This window comes from Sander lucioperca, chromosome 5 (assembly GCF_008315115.2).
Source record: "Sander lucioperca isolate FBNREF2018 chromosome 5, SLUC_FBN_1.2, whole genome shotgun sequence".
NCBI lineage: Eukaryota > Metazoa > Chordata > Actinopteri > Perciformes > Percidae > Sander > Sander lucioperca.
In genome coordinates, this window is record NC_050177.1 from 695,075 (window position 1) to 716,510 (window position 21,436).

General features: G+C 43.4%; 1 protein-coding gene across 1 annotated transcript in view; it reads right to left on the reverse strand.

Moving 5' to 3' along the window:
• Nucleotides 1-1,017, reverse strand: part of slc8a2b (solute carrier family 8 member 2b) — a 181,625-nt gene extending 180,608 nt beyond the window's left edge. The window contains exon 1 of the mRNA XM_031304158.2: nucleotides 781-1,017. The gene's annotated coding sequence lies outside the window, so the exon portion shown is untranslated. The remainder of the gene's footprint in view (nucleotides 1-780) is intronic.
• Between the last annotated feature and the right edge of the window lie 20,419 nt (nucleotides 1,018-21,436).

The window sequence follows — 21,436 nt, forward strand, 5'->3', positions numbered from 1 at the left end:
CTCACGTTGTTTCTCCAGCGAAGCGACACCTCCAAAAGAATTTACATCTAGGAGACGTTTGATGCCGTCGCCAGTTTATGTCACGTCTTCTTTCATTAAAAGCAGAATCAGAAAATTATCGATAGATGAACCGTTTCTCTGCAACAATAAAGACAGTTGCAGGACAAAATGTCAAGAGTTTGTGTTGTTGATGTCTGCGCCTGAACACGGCACCTGCACACTCCCGGCGGCGCTCCCAGGCTGCACGGACTCCGTCTGGGGCCACGCAGGGCAGTGACGCTCATTACACTGGGAGGCACTTTGGATGAAAGCGCAGTAAGGGCAGGAGGCTTAATGCAGTCTTTGTGCATCTCACAAAATCCCCGCAACATCCTTAGCATTTCACTCACGCTCTTACAAAACTTCAGGGGACTATAGCACCCAGAGATGCTTCAGGGGAGGACGAGGACGCATTATCCTGATTGTGTCGAGCGTGGCTTGTAAATAGTCTATATTAAAGAATATTACATAGATTAGCCTATAGCAATTGGCTGTCAAAGTAGAGATTCGCATGGCTAGTCTTTACAGAGAGACATACATACATCGGCGATGTTTAAAAAAAAAAAAAAGAAAAAATCTTTTTGGCACCACAAAGCAGCTCCACATGGTCGTACAAATCGGCAGCAAGTGATGCCCGCATGGGGCGAGCGCACATGAGCAAGTGCGGACAACAAATACGCACAAAACGCGCACACAGGGAACACAAAGAGAGCAGAAAGTGTAAAGGAAAATGACTCTTACCTTGTGTTCTAGTGCCAGCCACTCGAAGCGATAAGCATAGTATCTGATGTTAGAGTGAAAGAGTGGGAGAGAAAACTGTCCTCTGTACTGCGCTCCCTCCCCGCTGCTCTCGCTCTCTCTCTCTCTCTCTCTCTGACACACTCAACAAACTGCACACATACACACGCACTCGCGCTCCGCCTCCCCGCGGTCCCTCATCACACACATCAGACACAGCGCGCAACCGGGTGGGGTGCAGAGGAGCTCGGGGGCGCGGACATGCGCCCGGGAAAGGAGAGGAGAGGAGAGGAGAGGAGAGGAGAGGCGAGGCGAGGAGAGGAGAGGAGAGGAGAGGAGAGGAGAGGAGAGGAGAGGCGAGGCGAGGAGAGGAGAGGAGAGGAGAGGAGAGGCGAGGCGAGGAGAGGAGAGGAGAGGAGAGGAAACAAGGAGATGAAATAAGGAGAGGAGATGAGGAAAGGAATGTAAGTGGCAACAAAAAGAGAGAAATGGAAAGAAAAGGAAAGGAGAGAGGTGAAGGACAGGAGTGATGACATTAAGAGTGGAGTCAAAATAAAAAATTGAAGGGAAAGGAAGAGAATTTAAAGCGAATGAGAGGAGAGGAGCAAATTGAAAATTGATTACCCACGACTCCAACAGTATGCTCTGCAGCCAGCAGGGCTCACATCCTTGACAATCTTCTCCCCGTCTTCTAATATTAGACTTCACATTATACATTATCATACCTGACACTCTAATATCTAAATTTGGACATTAGCAGGCTCCACAGTTTGACATTTCCTCAGTTAACCTAATGACTGAAGAGGGGGGGGTGCATGAGGGCATCTGCAGGAGAGAGGAGGGCCGGAGGAGAGAGAGCAGAGAAGGAGGCATTTATCAAAGTATTGAGCAAAGCCAATTACTTAGCCAGCGTGCCACGTTTCAGCCTCTGACTGCCGAGGCCTGCTGACCAAGCAGGCAGGAAATGCAGTCAGTCAATCAGTCTGTCTCTATATAGACACGCTGGGCTAAATCACTCTCAGTGGAGTCACAGTTTGAGACGCCACAGTGTGCACCCTCTCCACCTCCTTCAGCCACCAGACGCTCCTTTCTTTGCTCACTTCTCCTTCGCCTCAAATTTATAATCAGCTCGCAATCATTTTGCTTTACAGTGGGTTCACAGCCCACTCTTTATTTCTTGCGAATGTTACATTTCCTAGCACCAAATCAGCTATATGTCTCGTTTATCATTTTGTGTGGCAAATCTATTAAAAACCTGATATAATCTGAGATAATATACCTGACACAACATCTGTTTCTATTGAAATATGGATTTAGTAAGCCTCTGCACACTCAATATACAGAGTTCAATTTAACAACTATTTTCACGTTCTAAATAAGGAGAAGTTCATATGACCATTACACTAATGTTGTTGATGGAAGTACAAGAGGAGGAGGATTGGGCCCTTTCATTCATTCATGTTCAGCCATTGAACAAAACAGACACATTTTAAAAAGCTGTATAAAAACAGGGCTGGGTACCGAACTTCGATACTTTTAGGCACCGACTGAATTGTCTCCATAGTAGCCTATCGAGTATCGAAAAAGGCCTCGTCATTCATTACCAAATGTCAATACCTAAGGAGTAAATCTCATCTGCGTCAGTGAGCCAGTAAGCATGCAGCATGCTTGTACCAAGATGTAAGGATGCTGGTGATTGGATGTCTAACGTTACACAGAGGCATGCAGGAAGAACTCTATGCATAGAGACGGTGCTCACATGCATGTGTGTGTGTTGTTGTAGTATTTTCAGAGGCTTGCCTACAGTGTGCGTCATTTAGAATTTTTGTTTAATAATTTGATAATACTTTCCAACTACTTAATACACAAATGCAAATTCCTTAAAGTTATCCAACGTTTCAAAACCTTTCTAAAAGAATGATCTCTTTTCTTAGATTCCTCAAAATTGCTTCGATCTAAAAATGCTCTTTACTTTCATGAGCGCTTATCAGACCTTTCATTTATTCTGACCCCAGACAGAAATGAAAGAATTAATATTACTTTATTTGTAATTTTTTTTCTTTTATATTTACTTTTATTTTATTTCATTTATTTATTATTTTTTATGTCTTTCGTTGTCTCTTCTGCACTTTTGTTCATGTTGCACTGTACTGACTATCCTGCTCAGTTTTCTAAATGTATCTCTGTGAAATATGTTTTACGCTTATAAGATTTGTATTCTGGAAAATTGAATAAAACAAAACAAAAAACAAATAAAATCTACAGTGTGCGTTAGAAATATCGTCATACCTAATGATTCTCACGTGATCTCGTGATAACGCGAGGATCCAGCTGCCGCGCAAGGTAAGAAAAATCTGGCAGTACTGTACATGCCTTTTGCAGCTTTTCAACACCATCAAAGGAGAGAGAATAGCCTGGCTAGATGGCCCCGCAATGAACTATGTAGTGCACTATAAATCTAACCCCCAAAGTGCCTACACACACAGACACACACACACACACACACACACACACAGACACACACACACACACACACACACACACAGCCACTCTGGGGTCTTTACACGGAAGAGTCACCTGACCATATCGCAGTTAAATAAATGATACATCCATACTAATACATTAAGAACAGCGTTTGCCCGCAGCAGTGGCTCTCCTGCCACCATGCAGATAAATGACGCGATGTATCACGTGAGAGCAGGACGATTGAGTTGAGACGTTGAGAGATTGCTCTATAAATAACATGTTTATCATTAAATCACGTGAAGGCTTTAGTGGCTTTTTGTATGTTGGTGTTGAAATCTCTTTTAGATTTTTTATGATAATAACACATTCCTTTATTTTTTAAGATGATTTTTTTTAGTCATTTAAGCCTAATTTAACATTTTACACAGACATAAAACACACCCACTCTGGTCTTTGAACCTGTCATAGAGTGACATTAACATTTCTCAAGCCTCAAGGACCTTTCTGGTGGCTGAATATCTTGTATTCTGTCATGTGACCTCCATTTCCAGACACATATGAGGAGACCACGTGTACCAGTGCCCATTTTGTAGGAAAACACAGATGTTACTGTGTGACATACAGTCAGCACCATTGAAATAAAATGGACAGAAAGGCCATTGGACTGTTCGCCGAAGACTGCAAAAAGCGAAAGTGAAACGGACTGGAGATACCACGTTGCGGCCGAACAGCTCAGTGAGAGACGGGGGATTGTGTTTTCTGACTTGTTGTGACGTTTTCCCACGCAGTTTGTGTTAATGTTATGTCTGCGTTTTGAATGTCTAACAAATGAACTGTCAACTAAGTGCCAACACTGTTTGACGGTGCACCAACTGACGTGAGAAAATGAGTGGGCTGGCCGGGGTCGCAGCTGAGGACACGCCAAAGAGAGGGCCCCAGGCCTCTAACCCTTAGTTTTACGATGTACGAGCACCACCAAGCTCTGTAGATCCTAGACATAACGAGAGTAATCAAGTTTCCCAGGGTTGTGGTTGTTGATGTGACAATATACTTCCATACTTATTTTTGTTTACTTCAATGTGAGAATACTATTCATTTAAAAGTCACATAAAATTTTTACTGAAGTTAGCCTGGCCTATCTGGTAATCTTACTTTATGAAACCCCTCTGCCTCTGTTTTTTCTGTCTGACAGTTGATATTTTAATATCAGGTATCCAGTTGCATCAGTGCTGCAGTTCATGGAAAAATACAATAATGTGGCATATTCAGACAGACAATATGAGAAAAATGATGTTCTAGTAGAAACCCCAAAAACAAATATGAACCTGAAAATGAGTATAATATGGTACCTTTAAACTAACATGAATCCTCAATGTTGATGATCCTCACTCTTATTTTGATGGCTTTATAAGTGGGTCCAAACATTTACCCACGTTCTCCTACCAGGCCTTCTTGTTCCTATCATCACTCCCATGCATTTTACCAGCTAACCTTACTGAAATGTACAGTGTTCAGCTCCAGTACTGTTGGTGTTGCAAGAGTAACCAACAAAAAGGTCTGAATGAACAGGATTGTTGGCTAAAGAAGTTTCATGTCTTACCTCTACTCATTGTTTCCATGCATTTTCTTTTCTTTTTCCAACAAGGATAATAGAGATTTATTACACCTTATTTTAAGATAAAAGTTACGTTTTTGTTTTTTTTTATCTAATCATTGCAAAATGTTCATTGTGGTGAAATAAAGGTCATTGTTGTCAAAAATGAATACAATGACTTTACTGTTTGCCACTGAGCTCTTTGGCACATCGACGTCTGGCTGCTGTTTCTGAGTGTTACAAAGCAATTCGCTCAATATGTTCAGTGATACAAACATGTTGCAAAGTTCTGCTGCGACAGATGGTGGTAGCTCTCCCACAGCAGCAGGAGCTTCTACTATCAGAGTATTTGGAGTATTCCTGCACAGGGTCTGTGATTGGCAACCAGACATCCTGAGCCTCTCTCCGACAACCAAAAAGCTCTGCGTTGTGCATTGAATCTAAATTAAATCAGCCTTGATATGCTGTGAGGTCATTTCCTATTCCATCTCAGTGTCTCTCTCTCTCTGACACACAGCACTCTGGGAAGACAAATGAAAGTGTAATAAGTGGCAGTGAGTGTCTTGTGAGTGGGCGGGACACGGCCGGCTGGAGGTAACAGACACCTGGGAGACGGACGGAGAGAAGGCCAGATAGAAGGAATAAAGGCAAAGACAGAGAACTAGAAAGAAAATAAGGAAAGATAGATATAAAACAAGACCGAAAGAAAAAAGGGAAATTATGTAAATTAATGTAAAGACATACTGAGATGGAGGAAGAGCAGAGGAGAAAGGGGGAAGTTAAAGAGTGAGAAATCATTACTAATTCTGATCGGAAATCTTTTGATTGATCCTCCTGCTGTGGCTGCATAGGGGAGAGCTGACAGATAAAAGGCTATGGCTGTGGAGGGTTTGTCCTTCACTGCATGCTTCATCAGCAGGAAATGTGTTTTCTTTTCCCCAGCCGAGCTACAGGCGTGTTGGCTGGCCTCAGAGCGATCTGCACCAAAGGCCTCTAAATCGTATCCGCTTGACTGGAGGCTCACAGCTCAAACCAAAGACACAAAAAAGAGAGAAATCTGTCATGTAGACCTGAATAAGATGAACGAAGAATTAATTATTTGAGACATTTGTACAATTTGTAACTATTGGCAGGAGGACTGTGGGCTTCTAAAAGCCTGTACACTGCATTTTCCTCTGTAAGCCAGAGGGTTGATTACTTAATGGCACAAAACAAAAGGACGGCAGTATTCTTGCAAACAAGTGGAGCTTCAGTTTCTGGTTCATTTCAGTTTCAGTTACTGGTGGAGAAATGACTTCCTTAACATGTTCGGAGATAGGGAACACAAAGTAACAGGGATTACGGGAGATGTGATTTTAATTTTGAGGAACACCAATAATATTACTGCTGGCATGAGATGTGCTTCTCTGCTTATGCTAATTATTATGGCACATGTGCATTGTCACCCTCTGCAGTGACACGTGAAAATTTAACAAATGTTAAAACATATGCTTGTTCACTTCTTTTTTAAAGTGCTCATATTATGCTCATTTTCAGGTTCATGATTGTATTTATTTAGAAGTTGTACCAGAATAGGTTTATGCGGTTTAATTTTCAAAAAACACCATATATTTGTTGTTCTGCACATTGCTGCAGCTCCTCTTTTCACCCTGTGTGTTGAGCTCTCTGTTTTAGCTACAGAGTGAGACCTCTCACTGCTGTTCCATCTTTGTTGGGAGTCACACATGTGCAGTAGCTAGGTAAGGACTACTAGCCAGTCAGAAGCAGAGTATGAGGGCGTGCCCTGACAGTACCTAGGTAAGGACTACTAGCCAGTGAGAAGCAGAGTATGAGGACGTGCCCTGACAGTAGCTAGGTAAGGACTACTAGCCAGTCAGAAGCGGAGTATGAGGGCGTGTCCTGACAGTACCTAGGTAAGGACTACTAGCCAGTCAGAAGCAGAGTATGAGGGCGTGCCCTGACAGTAGCTAGGTAAGGACTACTAGCCAGTCAGAAGCAGAGTATGAGGGCGTGCCACGCTAGCAGCTAGGTGAGCATTATAACGTGTGTTCCAAAGTGACCACGTGTGTCTCTGAAGTAAAGGCTGGACTACAATAGAGCTGTTTGGAGCAGTTTGTGAACAGTGTTTTCTGTTGGAGATGGTAAGTCCCTTTGGGGTGGACTTTGGGCTTTTTCACTTTGTAAACACTATAACATGCCCAAAAAAGATATATGCCACAATAAAGGAAAAGGAAAAAGCCCAAAAGCATAATATGAGCACTTTAAGTCTAGTGCAGCAGACTGTGTGGAAGCCTTATTTAGCTCTATCACAGCAGGTCACACCTACAAGCCATTTAGAGTCTCGATTTCACCTCACTTCTTACATGGAATCCAGAGCACCTGGAGGAAATGTACACAGACCTGAGGAGCAGGAGCTCTTTACGGTGAGGCAACAGTACAAACAAATCGTATTTGAATCTGGCAAGAGTTGAAAAGGGTTAGGGTTTTTGCTGTAGATTTTGCGTTAACCAAAGCAATGAGACTGAAAATCAAAAAAGCAAGACCACACAAAATAAATAAACAAGTCGTAAACATTCAACAATGTCGGGCTGTTCTATTGAACCATTCATACATATAGCTACGAAAACTAATGCACTGTAATTGGTATGTATTCCACGTATTTGATACTGTATGCACCACATTACCTGCCGTTGTATAAGATCACGAAGATACGCGTAGGTAGGAGGTCGGGGGTGCATGGGTGATTTCTAAAACACAGGGCTTTCAACAAAGTTAGTGTACTGGAAGAAGTTAAGGGGAAAACACCCAGGAAACAGGTGTTCATGTCCCGAGAGTACTACTTAAGGGAAACATTGTTTTAACCAATATCTTTTTTCTAATCTTTACTAGTTAGTTTTGGAGCCTAAACTTAACCATCGTCAACAATTGTTGGCTAAACTCAACTGCAACGGCCCCTGAAAGGACCGGCACCTGATGTTGCCCTATACCAGGCTCACGGTAACATTTTCTCGGCTAAATTCAACTGTTATGTAACCGATCGTTACGTGAGGGGTCAGCGATCGCCGTAATTCCGTATATCATACAAACTGTTTTGCATATATTTTCGTACGATATCATACAAACCCATTCGTTAGAATGCGTTGACAATGTACTGTACACTAGATCGGTGGTTCACAACGTGCGGGTCGAGACCCTGAAGGATCATAGGATCTGCAGCACATTTTTTCTGCTTCTTAGTTTTAAAATAATGGACAGTTTGTCCAAAAAGGGCAGTGGTGGCCTAAAGGTTAGAGAAGCAAGCTTGTGACAGGGAGGTCGCTGGTTCAATCCCCAGACCGACAGGATAAAATCTGGGTGGGGAAAGTGAAAGAGCAGCGCTTGTCCCTCCCTCATCACCACCACTGAGGTGCCCTTGAGCAAGGCCCTTAACCCCAACTGCTCCAGTGGAGCTGCTCAGTGGCAGCAGATCAGACTGTGGTTGTGCTGGGCAGCGTCCAGGTATGAATGTGGAACTGTGTGAATGTGATCAGAGCATTCCTGCAAAAATAGAGGCTTCATCTCAGTGAACCTTCCCTGAATAAATAAAGGTAAAAAAAAAATATAAAAAGTTGGAAACCACTGATGTAGATGACATAAAATCAGCATTAACTAAAATAACTTGTCAGCCTTAACGTGACAATGATGTATTTATATGTACAAACTCTTACATATATTACCTTTAAATGCACTTCATACTGGTTTGCCTGTATTACGGAGTATATACAGATTTTCTGCATGGTTTCTTGCTTTTACTGTGTTAAAATCCGACACATTCTCCATCAAATTGTTTTTACTTTAGATCAGGCACGCCTCGAGGGTGAAAATGTGTGTGAAAAATGTTGTTACTGGCAATTTATCACAGGAAAATGGAGTATTGATTTTAAGCCTCAGTCATGTTCAAAAAAGCAGCTGTGACTCAGCTCAGTTCAGGTAGAGACAGAAAATGTTGGGTGCATACAGTATATTGAGATTTAAGTTCAAAGAAGAAGGGCAGAGAGTGGAGAGATAGAGAAAGGTGATAAGAAGTCCAGTGAGGTGAGAGGAAGAGGAAAGCAAAATGTTCCTCTTCCTCTGTGGAAACTGAGGAGGAGATTGACAGAAGATGAGGGAGAAATGGAACTCTTGCGATGAGGAGGCAGAGGGAAGAAAAGACTATTTGGAGAGAGGCAGAATTTGGTGAGATGTCAAAGTGGTTTACAATCGGAAAAGCTCTAAGACAGACGAAAAAGGATTTAAAGAAACTGCAGAGTGACAGGGTTTAGAAATGCAGGAATGTGCAGTGAATGAAGGAGGAACAGGTGTTGGCCAGAGGAGATGATGAAATTGTGGTGAAAAAAGATTCAGCGGGACAATGAGGAAGAGGAGGAGAGAGGAGCAATGTTCAGTGTGTGTGTGTGTGTGTGTGTGTGTGTGTGTGTGTGTGTGTGTGTGTGTGTGTGTGCGCGCGTGACTAATCAATCATCAATCAATCTCTAAAGCTGTATTTGCACCTCATTGTCATCCCCATTAGCACTGAGACACCAGGAGCTGAGAGAGAGAAAGTGAGAGAGAGAGAGAGAGAGAGAGAGAGAGAGAGAGAAGTAGAGAGAGAGAGGGAGAGAAGTAGAGAGAGGGAGGGAGGGAGGGAGGGAGGGAGAGAGACCACAGATATCAGGAACAACAGGGAATAAAATTTTTCATCATTAATGAGAGCAGTGAAGCACTGCCTTGTCAATGCCTTATGTGTGTGTGTGTGTGTGTGTGTGTGTGTGTGTGCGTGAGTGTGTGTGTGTGTGTGTGTGTGTTCTTGTTTAACTATATTTGTGGGGTCCAAAAACCGTGAGTCCAGTATACTTGTGGGGTCCCGACAGCTTTGTGGGGCCAAAATGCTGGACCCCACAAGTTTAAAGGGCTGTTTGAGGGTTAAGACTTGGTTTTAGGATTAGGGTTAGAATTAGGTTATGGTTAGGGTGAGGGTAAGGGTTAAGGTTAGGCATTTAGTTGTGATGGTTAAGGTTAGGGTAAGGGGCTAGGGAATGCATTATGCCAATGACGGGTCCCCACAAAGATAGTGAGACGCACTGTGTGTGTGTGTGTGTGTGTGTGTGTGTGTGTGTGTGTGTGTGTGTGTGCGTGCGTGTGTGTGTGTGTCTGTGTGTGTGCGTGTGTGTCTGTGTCTGTGTGCGTGTGTGCGTGTATGTGTGTGTGTGTGTGTGTGTGTGTGTGTGTGTGTGTGTGTGTGTGTGCGTGAGTGCGTGTGTGTGAATTCATATTGTCACATGAATTTGTGCAGCTTGTCTGCTGCACAACAGCTGGCTAAAAATGGAAATTGGAAAAAAACATAGAATAACAAACAGAGAGATGAAAATCAGAGCCAAAAGAGGAGAGATGCTGGCTGGTGGCAGGAGGGAGGCTACCTGAAATAAACTTCGGGACTCTATAAGGCACTATTCAGATGTTCACTGTCAGCTTCTGCCGCCAGGCCCTGGGTTAATCAAGAATTTCTTCTACAGTAAGATCCATCTTCTTCCGCTTATCCGGTAACGGGTCGCGGGGGCAGCAGCAGCTCCAGCAGGGGACCCCAAACTTCCCTTTCCCGAGCCACATTAACCAGCTCTGACTGGGGGATCCCGAGGCGTTCCCAGGCCAGGTTGGAGATATAATCCCTCCACCTAGTCCTGGGTCTTCCCCGAGGCCTCCTCCCAGCTGGACGTGCCTGGAACACCTCCCTAGGGAGGCGCCCAGGGGGCATCCTTACCAGATGCCCGAACCACCTCAACTGGCTCCTTTCAACGCGAAGGAGCAGCGGCTCTACTCCGAGCTCCTCACGGATGACTGAGCTTCTCACCCTATCTCTAAGGGAGACGCCAGCCACCCTCCTGAGGAAACCCATTTCGGCCGCTTGTACCCTGGATCTCGTTCTTTCGGTCATGACCCAGCCTTCATGACCATAGGTGAGGGTAGGAACGAAAACTGACCGGTAGATTGAGAGCTTTGCCTTCTGGCTCACCTCTCTTTTCGTCACAACGGTGCGATAGATTGAGTGTAATACCGCACCCGCTGCGCCGATTCTCCGACCAATCTCCCGCTCCATTGTCCCCTCACTCGCGAACAAGACCCCAAGGTACTTGAACTCCTTCACTTGGGGTAAAGACTCATTCCCTACCTGGAGAAGGCACTCCATCGGTTTCCTGCTGAGAACCATGGTCTCAGATTTAGAGGTGCTGATCCTCTACAGTAAGATGAAGGATGTAAAACAAAAAGAAGATGTTATCAGCAAAGAAACTGCAGCAGAATTAATACCGCTCCTCTGGCTCAGCACCTACAGGAAAGATTTGACATAGTGATAGGTTTGTGCAATGAAGGCCAGACAAGGACTGGTCACAAAAAAATGCAGCCAATGAAAGCACAAGCAGTCCCCACAGCGTTACTTGAGCTTTGGACTCCATCCGTGTCATATTCCTTTAGCCAGTTTGAGACAACAGGACTCAGAGGACTTGTAACTTTATGAGTTATATGAGTCTTGCTTCAGGCTTTCTTTTTGCTGCTAAGAGGTGATGTAGTTCTGTTGGCCTCATTGGCTCACGAGGGGTTTTCTGCTAAATGTGAAGCAGTTGAGAGTCAGTTGGCAGCCAAGCTGCTCTGCTGGAAAACCACAACTCCAAGTTGAGGAGTAGATGCCCTAAGTGAGGGAGTATTTTGCTCTGCCCTCTGCCTGTATGTCTCTTTTCTATTTTTCTGTGTGGGACATTAATGGGCGTCAGCAAAGAGCCTTTGGCCCCACACGGGTGTGTAACCCCCAGCAAATAACATCCTGTGTAGGTTGTGCGGCTCATGCCTGCGCACAAGTTTAATCGACACACACAGAAAGAGACAGGATGTAACTATGCATTTGCACAAAATCAGACAATGTGGTACCTGCCCGCGGAGGTATGTGTGTTTATTTGTGTTTTAGAATGTAACATCTGTGAAACATTCAGAAATTAATGTTTATTCCTCTAATTCGCAGCTTTCTACTGCACTCCCTCGCTTCATTCACGCTCTAGCTCGCTCAATCTAGCTCTCTCTCTCTCTCTCTGGGGCTGAGCTGCTGTGTTAACAAACAGTAAGCAATACTTAATACATTCCATAAGCAACTTTTGGGCACTTTGATCAAAACTGATAACAGTGGCTGGTGTAGTAAGTCAGGGGACAAGAAGATATGGCCATAATCCATCCTGTGTTCAAGTATGAATATGTTTACTTTTAAAGTTTGGTAGAAACACAGAAACGGGCCTCACACACATCTTAGCCTGATTCCCAGAGAGCGATAGAGTGAACTAGATTTAGGTGAGCATCTTTGTTATGGCGCCATCAATATCTTTACATAACACAAACTTGACAGCTTGAGCGAGAGATATATGACTCTTGGAAACATACAGACAGTCAGAGTTGGGATGGCACTACATGACACGTGTGGTTAAATTCAAAAATCGTTGATTATGCGGCACGTTTTCTTAAAAAATGCGATGGAATATGCGGGATATTTATGCAATTTTATGCGATGAAATTGCGGGAACTTGCAAAAAAACTTGCAAAGACTGCGGTTTCATCGTGGCTTCATCGCGGGGTTTGCAGCTTTTCGATGACGTTCACGTCGCGTAATTACGTCACTTCATAATGTTCCCATGGCAACAGGGGAAAATGGCTGCTCTTGTGTGAAGTAAACGCAACATTTTTCTACTTTCTGCTAAGATATATCTGACCTTTTTGCAACGAAAATGCGGGGATTATGAAATCATGCAAGCCCTGCATATTTTGCACGGAAATCGGCAATTTACGCTGCGAAAGTGCGGAGTATTTTAAAAAATGCGGACCCCCGCATAAATATGTGGACTTTCGCTGATTATGCATTGAATTATGCGATCGCATAATCATGTTTTTCTGGAGGGACTGTAAATTGCATTGCTAATAGGGATGCACCGAATCCAGATTTTTGGGGTTCTGCCGAATACCGAATCCACTGGTTTAGATTCTGCTGAATCCGAAACCGAATCCTACTCCCATCCTCAGTCCATTAACACAGTAAAGACATTAATGAAGTAAACAACGTCCACAGCAGTGTATTTTTCTTTGTACTGTTTGTTCGGTGTAGGGCTAGCAAAGCCGGTAATGGTCGTCTGGTTAACACAAGTTTTTAGCTGTGACTGTCCTTCCTTTGCCGTACCTGAAGTTGCTGCATCGTGGCTGCTGTCTGTAGATTCCTTCATGCACAACTCGTATTCTTTCGGATGTTTCATACCAAATGTCTTAACAGCGGTGATGTTGTGTATTGTTTAGGGTCCTCGCCACCACGAGACAAATCAGCATTGCAAATCGAACAAGAAGCTGGACTTGAATGCCCTTCTTTTGATTGAAAGTACTGCCAAACTACACTTTTTCTGCTCACGAGTTCCATTTTCACTTTCTCACAGCCTACTGCATTGAATGGTTCACCTACGTAAACACCTTCCCGTAGTCAACGGCGGCGTCATTACGTCGAACCAGCGTAGCGCGCGTAGTGCAAGCGTAGGGTTCGGTTCGGTGGAAAAAAATTGTAAGGTTTGGCATAAACCGAACCCTGTCAAAAAGCCCAATATTCGGCCGAATCCAAAGCCGAATCCTGGATTCGGTGAGTCCCTGATAGCTAATCCTAATTCTCCTCGATCGAGATTTCATTAAATGCTTCTGTCATCAGAGTCTCCTGAACCTTTTTCACCTATCCAGAGTCGAGAGCTGCTCCTGAGGTTTTTTCCATCTAATCGGAGGAAGTCGATGTCAAACTGTTGACAAATATCCAATAACGTGCGTTGGAGCATTTAACAGTTTGTGTTGCTACATTTGCTGCAGTCTGTGACGATGACTTTGTTAATAGCTGAAAAATGGAAATGTTTTCAAATCAGTCCTGACATTTCCATTGACTCAACTTTTTTTTTTTTTACCAAGCACAAGGACGAGGACAGGTTGCATTTTGAACAGCTCCGGCTTCATAATGAGCTGCTGTTCTTTGATGACCAAATTCTCCACCTCTGTCAATGTGACCGAGCTTTCAAGTTCCAATTAGCATGTCATTAACCACAATCAGAGAGATTTAATTACACACACACACACACACACACACACACACACATTAATCTTCTTATACAGTTTCTGTCACCTGAAGCACAAATGAGTGAGTTCAGTGGAGTGCAGGATAACCTTTCGATCGTGTAGTTCAGCAACCTGAATCTGCTCCAGTGAGTTCACCATGTGCATATCTCCTGCGATATTCTCTGCACTTATCTGACTCGGTTTCACATGGTCTCTGATGGGTCAAGAGTGTGTGTGTATGTGCGTGTGCGTGTGTGTGTGTGTGTGTGTGTTGAATCACTGTGATGTCAATCTCATCAATTGCTCCTGAAGGTACTATTTCTACTTCAAGACGTGGCTACTCCCTATTAGTTTTAAGTCTTAAATATGATTGAATTTGCCTGCTAGACACTTTAATGGCCTCAAAGTTTAGTTACATAATCACACTGCTGGATTAATTAAGCGAAGCTCCTGAATGACAGATGAAAGTATATCCTGCCTCTGGCTCCAACCATCTGTGCTGAGATCCCGTGGAGTTTACATCACTTCTGTCTGTACAGTGATGTGAGGCAGAGCTCTGCATCATTCAAACTCCAGTGTTTATAATATAGATGTAGATATTGGTATCAGGACAGAACCAAGTGGAAACCGGAAATGTAATGGTGGGACGCCTGACCTTTTTGTTGGATCATCTGCAGGTGTCAAAAATGTTTTTTAACCAGAGGTTTATAATATTAAAAAAAATAAAATTACACCGTCCTTCCATGGTGTTCAATTTGAAGTGGAAATATAGCAGGGAATGTCAGACAAAATTTCATTTTTGCTCTCATTTGGGGAGAAGGGGTTCCATTTCTATGCATTACATATCACACCGCAGTCACGTAGCCGGTTAATTTTGTCATAAACAACTGAGTTTCTTGCTGTTTCATGAATTTGTCTGATGATTTTGCCGTCAGCTATTACCGACAGAAGTTCCGGAATATCGCCATCTCTTCAGTTCGACATTTTCAGTGGCGTCGTCATGTATATGACCCTTCTTCTTCACACTCTGTTTGTTTTCTTTAAGTTTTGAGCCATGATAGAAATGCCATCAACACACCCACTCGCTCGTGGATTCTCCGGAACAATGACCTGCTCTATTCACACATGAGCTCAATCAGACATTACACAGACTTTGTACCAGATACCTGGCAGGGTAAAGACCATTTAATGTCCGGTGCAACTGACTGGAACATTTGCGTTCTCACATACAGCTCCTCCGCATAATGTCTGGATAATTTCAGGGTTGCAGTGCATGTATGAAATGGATTTAAGACTACACACACTGGCATCATCAGGATCAACCCGTCGTATTGTAGAGCAGCAATTTGATCACATTCGCTCGTTGGATTGGCACATCTGGGCTACCATACTTTGAATACTTCTTCTGTCTATACAACCTTTTTTTGTATTCTTGTGTTACTTGTTTAATTTTGTCGATGTTGTATTGAAGCTCATACTGGTCTGCCTCTGTGTTCTCCAAATTAGCAATTATATGTGCTGCTTCAGTCAGCATGTTTTTTTGTTTTTTATGATTTCCATCTTATCCGCCCGGCTCTGTGGCCTTGTGGACAAAAGATACAGTGAGGGAAAAATGACAGTTATTGATTTTACTGGATGAATTATAGATTTGATCTATAATGAATTATAGATCCCAGCATGCTAATGTACTGAGGAAATACTGTGTGTGTGTGTGTGTTTCTGTTCTGAAATCCTTGGCAGATTGATGCCTGTGTGTGACCTGCAGGCCACTTCCTTGTTGTTAGTCATGGGCTGAAAGGAGCACTCAGTCTGTCACCCTGACAGACACACACACACACACACACACACACACACACACACACACACACACACACACACACACACACACACACACACACACACACACACACACACACACACACACACACACACACACACACACACACACACACACACACACACACTAACCTATACATTTAAATGCTCCAGCTCATCTATAATTCATATCACTATCACATTATCCACACAGTCCATATCAAGCCCCCTAGCCTCCTAAATCCCGGGGCTCTGACTCTGCTCACATCCATCTGATGAGTAGTTTGTATTATCAAGAAATCTATACGTGTGCTTTTGTGAAAATCAACGTCAGTGTTCCCTGTCTGTTCCGTGGATGTATTATAAGAGCTGTGTTCTGCCGAGGCTGGTCTTACAGGGTGTGTCTGGGGAGTGATACAGTGTGTGAGGTTCCCTTACCTGCTGCTGCTGCTCTCACTGCTGCCTCAGAGCCAGAGCACCATCTGCTGGTTGCAGATACATCACCTCACGTCACCCCTCCGTTGGAGCAGTGAACAGTGGAGAGGCCTGGGTGTGGTCAGCTGATGATGGATTTGAATTTAGAGTGAATAGGAAAGCTCTTTAGCGGGTCGTCTCCAGAGCACAGATCATTCAACGGCTCCGAGCTCTGGAGGACATGTACAGCACACTCTACCTCAGAAAAGCCTCTCAGATCTGTAAGAACTCCACAGAGCCATGCTACCGTCAGTTTGAACTCCAAACATCTGGCAGATGTTACAAGGCATTCTACACCTGCACCTCCAGACTGAACAAAAAGCATTTTCCCTAGAGCTATAACTGCACGGAATCAGCCCCCTATAATTTGTCTCTGCCCCATAATTGCTGATTTTATGATGCTGATTATAAAAAAATATATGAAATAACTGATTTTCTTTATTTTATTTGTAAGGACACAAGCACATTAATCAACATTTCTGTAAATGTGCCAGTGTTAGCCAGTTGGCGTGACAGCTGCTGAAACTAAAAAGTAACCTCAGTGTACACGGTTTAGCTTCAGTGTACCTCGACTAATACACTCATCCACAGACCTAATTTACAGTGGGTATGGGGGGGGGGTTACAACCCCACCAATAACCAAAACTCACCAGTGCAACTCCCCCAGAAAATCTATTATAATTTCCTTTACATAAATAAAGACATTTGCACCATAAATTAATGCAGAAATATTCACCAGAATGCAGAAACTGAAGTGTTTGAAGATCAAAATGTCAATTTTGAACCCAAAGTTACATCCATACTGTGTGTTTACATATCTGAGCTATTTGCACTATTTTAAAGCTATAGTTGTTAGCTTCTGCCGCCCCCATGAGGAATTCTAAGTAATGACAACAAAACTGTTGGTGCATCCACATGATACAAGAATTCTGTGATCGCGCACCCCCCACCCCTCCTCCACACAGTTGTTAGTAGCCAAGGAGGATACGGAGGATTAAAAAAACATGATGAACTCTTCAGAAGAGGTCATTATCTTCACTCGAGTTTCTGCATGCGAAAGTCGCCAGACACCACAATCTTCTGAACATAGCCATACTGAGACATACAGAGAGAGTTGTGTGGAGCTGATAGTCTTAACTAGCTTTGTAGCAACTCATTTGGCAATGGCTTGAATGTAACGGACGTTCATTAATATCAAAATGTTTAGCACTAAAGCTGTTTACTGTTTTAAATGTTACAGCCTTATTGCCACTTTATTGCTATTTTTAATAGTTTTTAACTTATTTATTATCACAGCATCGTTACAGAAGTTGCAAACGCAGACGTATTGTATGCTACTTGTACAATACCATTAAAGATATTCTATTCTGATAGTTTGTCAGTCCCTGTGGATTTTTGGTTCCCAGCCTGGGGGTCAGGACAACTCCAAAGAGTCACAAGACAAAACTCAGAACAAGAAGGAAGGATAAACATATTTCTGCTGCACAAAAAATGATATTATTCTTTCTGACTGTCATACAATCTTTGCTTTTTTGTGAAATACTGGAAAGTTTCACCTCTTCAGTCCACATTATATTCAAATATCACCGTAAATAATAGTAACATATAAACAGAAAATATTTAGGTGAATCATAGGTAAAAATAAATAAATAAAAAATATAAATTCTTGAAAAAGGAATCAATAAAAACAAAAAACAGTACATAGGGTGCCTGGGTAGCTTACCTGAGGCCTGTACTACGAAGCAAGATTTGGCGTTACCAAGGTAACTTCAGGTTCAACCCTGGGTTTTGTGTATCACGAAGGTGGATCATTTGTTACCGGGTTCAATCGCCATGGTAACTTATGCTGAACACCTAGCCTGCTCAGGAGCAGGTTATGTTGGAGATTAGAGATCAACCGGTGTAAAAGCACCGCCTACTGACCAATCAATACTTGGTTGATAACAGCGTCACCGTTCTTAGAAGATCAGCTGGAGCTCGGTGGGCAGAGAGAAAGAGAGAGAGAGAGAGAGAGAGAGAGAGAGAGAGAGAGAGAGAGGGAGAGCGAGGGAGAGAGGGAGGGAGAGAGAGAGAGAGAGGAGAGAGAGAGAGAGAGAGAGAGGGAGGGAGAGAGAGGAGAGAGAGAGGGAGGGAGAGAGAGAGGGAGAGAGAGAGGGAGAGAGAGAGGGAGAGCGAGAGGGAGGGAGAGAGAGAGGGAGAGAGAGAGGGAGAGCGAGAGGGAGGGAGAGAGAGAGGGAGAGCGAGGGAGAGAGGGAGGGAGAGAGAGAGAGAGAGAGAGAGAGAGAGAGAGAGAGAGAGGGAGAGAGAGAGGGAGAGAGAGAGAGAGAGAGAGAGAGAGAGAGAGAGAGAGAGAGAGAGAGGGAGAGAGAGAGGGAGAGCGAGAGGGAGGGAGAGAGAGAGGGAGAGAGAGAGAGAGAGAGAGAGAGAGAGAGGTGTGCTCATAAAAGTTAAAACATTTAGAGACCGACAACCCTGTTAACATTCCCTGATGGGTATCTTTATGAAAGATTTTCAGCGGAGGGAACTACGTATAGGCTATTTGTTGGCTTCTTGAGCCGTATGTTGCCAATGCGCACATCGGTTTAAATTATGTTTTTTTTTTTTTTTTTTTTCTCTCACGATCGCGTACCACTGCTGGGGTTGCAACTGAAATAAAAGGCTAAAGCAACGACAGTTTATGGAAAGCACAAGTGTAATTATATATGGTCAGATCTTGTGCCTGACTGATGGGGAAGTGACCACTTTAGTCTAATGTATTGTAGTGGGTGTACTGTACTGTATATTGGCCAGAATCTGCCTTTGGGGGAGGAGGGGGGCATATCATAGTGGGGGGTCTGGGTGCCATCCCCCAGGGAAGTTTTACGCATCAACGACTTCATTTCCTGCATTCCGATACTTTTATGCACCAATTTATGGTGAAATACCTCCATTGAGCCTATGTGAAGAAAAAAGCACAGATGACAATTCAAAATATATCAAACATATAATGGAAAGTATGTTGTTACGTGTCATTGGGCATTTTTAAGTGGGTATATGGAAATCTTGGAGCTTACTATCACGTAGACTACACCACTGGTTGTTGATAGGCTAAGCGTTGTGATTTACGCATAACAGCGTCGGCTTTTTTTGCCAGCTTTCCTTCCTGCGTTATGCCTGTAAAACCGTGTCTGTGTTCTTCATATTTATGTAGAATTATAGTTTGCTCTTCTTGTTTAAAATATGCAGCTCTGGTAGATGTTTGTGATTGGTCATGCTGCGCAAACACCGCCTCTTTTATGTGAACGCGCGCGCTTCTGGATCGGGAAACCCTGGGTTGATTGAACTAGTTGTTAACCAGCGTCGTGATACAGGTTATGCGGGACAGTTATGCGCGAAGCCAGGTAACTGAAAGAAATCCAGGACATGGTGATCTTGATTTGTAGAAAAGGCCCCAAAGTTATGTTAGTGTTGCAATTATTTAGTACAGTTGACCATATTGTTTATGCTTCACCTTTACTCTCGTTTATTCAGTGCTTATAACAGGGTAGCCAAAGTGCATGCTGGTTGGTATATTATAGCTGACGTCACACGGTTAATTAGCAGTAACATAGTCGGTCAGTTGGAGTGTAGTTGTGAGCAGCATTTTCTTCAGAGTGCGTAAATGAGAAGAGTAAGTATATCTGCTGCACCACTCGTAATATTGTATTTCTTTGTTAGACCAGCTTTCATTTCTGCTATTTAATGTGGACGAGAGTTAAGAGTTTAAGGGGTCGCCACGCTACGCAACCACTGTGCTAATTATAGCCACGTTCATTCAAGCTAGTTTGTCGCCTTCGGCTCACCCGACTCAGTACGTCGGGTCGGGTCGGGTCAGAATATGTAACATTGTGTTTAAACATGTTGATACGTTTTATATTTGTTGTTGAAATTGTTCAGTACTTTGTGGTTGAGTAAAATAAGTAATTAGTGGTGTTGAATAGTGTTATCTGTGCCGCTATTGAGGCTTCTCTATCGAGACTTTGCTAGCTTGAACGGAATATAACATCCGGTCTGGGATTTTCACAATAAAGGCATCAAGCCGTCTACTTAGTTGGAGGCTTTAAAGCGTATCATAGATAACAGGAAGTGCTGTCTACGTTAGCAGTAACTTAACGGATGGTGGAAAATCTATGAGAATCCCATATAATAAGTGTTTGAATCCCTCTTCTCTGCTTATATTCTTGGAGTTTAAGAGGTATATAGCCATATGCTGATTATTGTTTATTTATGTTTGGTAATGTATATTAGTGCTTAAAGAGGAATGAGTATATACGTATGTTTCTTTATTCATTTGTATTTGTTTCTCTGTTTATAGAAACCACACTCACACTCAAACGTACAAAAGGAACAAGGAAGAAATAAACAGAAAAGGAACATCTCTCAGCTCTTCATTTATTTACTCACGGGATATTTGGCCTTAAGTGGTGTTCTGGCCGACACACCTGCGTGAACTTAGTGATAACCCTACAACTAGCACCAAGACTGAGTATCTACCCATTATCTACATTACATGATTCGTAGTACAGGCCTCTGGTAGAGCAGGTGCCCAAATATAAAGGCTTACTTCTCGATGCAGTGGCCGCAGGTTTGACTCCGCCCTGCAGCCCTTTGCTGCATCTCGTTCCCCCTCTCTCCCCCGTTTCATGTCTTCAGCTGTCCTATATAAATAAAGGCCTAAAAAATGCCCCCAAAAAACACCCCCCACCCCCTTATAGGTATGAGGTTTGTTTAATTCTATAATTTTGTTTTTTTTGGTAGCTTTTTCTCGACGCCTGATCCCGTTGACCTCTGCAGGCTGGCCTTCAGGGACACATAAGCAGATGGTCATCACGGGGACAAAACAGACATCTTCTGTCCTCGGGATTTCATTACAGCTTTGTGACAGGAGGCCGTGCTGTTAGAGACACAATCCCCTGCAGCCTGTTTGGTTTTGTCATGTCGGCCCTTCAGGGTCAGTCTGGACACCACAGAGGAAGCACATCAGAGACACGGCTGGTTTCTGCTGTCTTGTTAATGCACCCTGGGAAATACTTGGCTGTTAATAGGACCTGTTGTTTCCCGTCTATCTGCTGATTTGTTTATTGTGCGACGGCGATGAGGGCAGCAGTTGCTGTGGCAACCAGCGGCATTCCCGTGAGACAAAATAACGACTTCATACGCATCCAC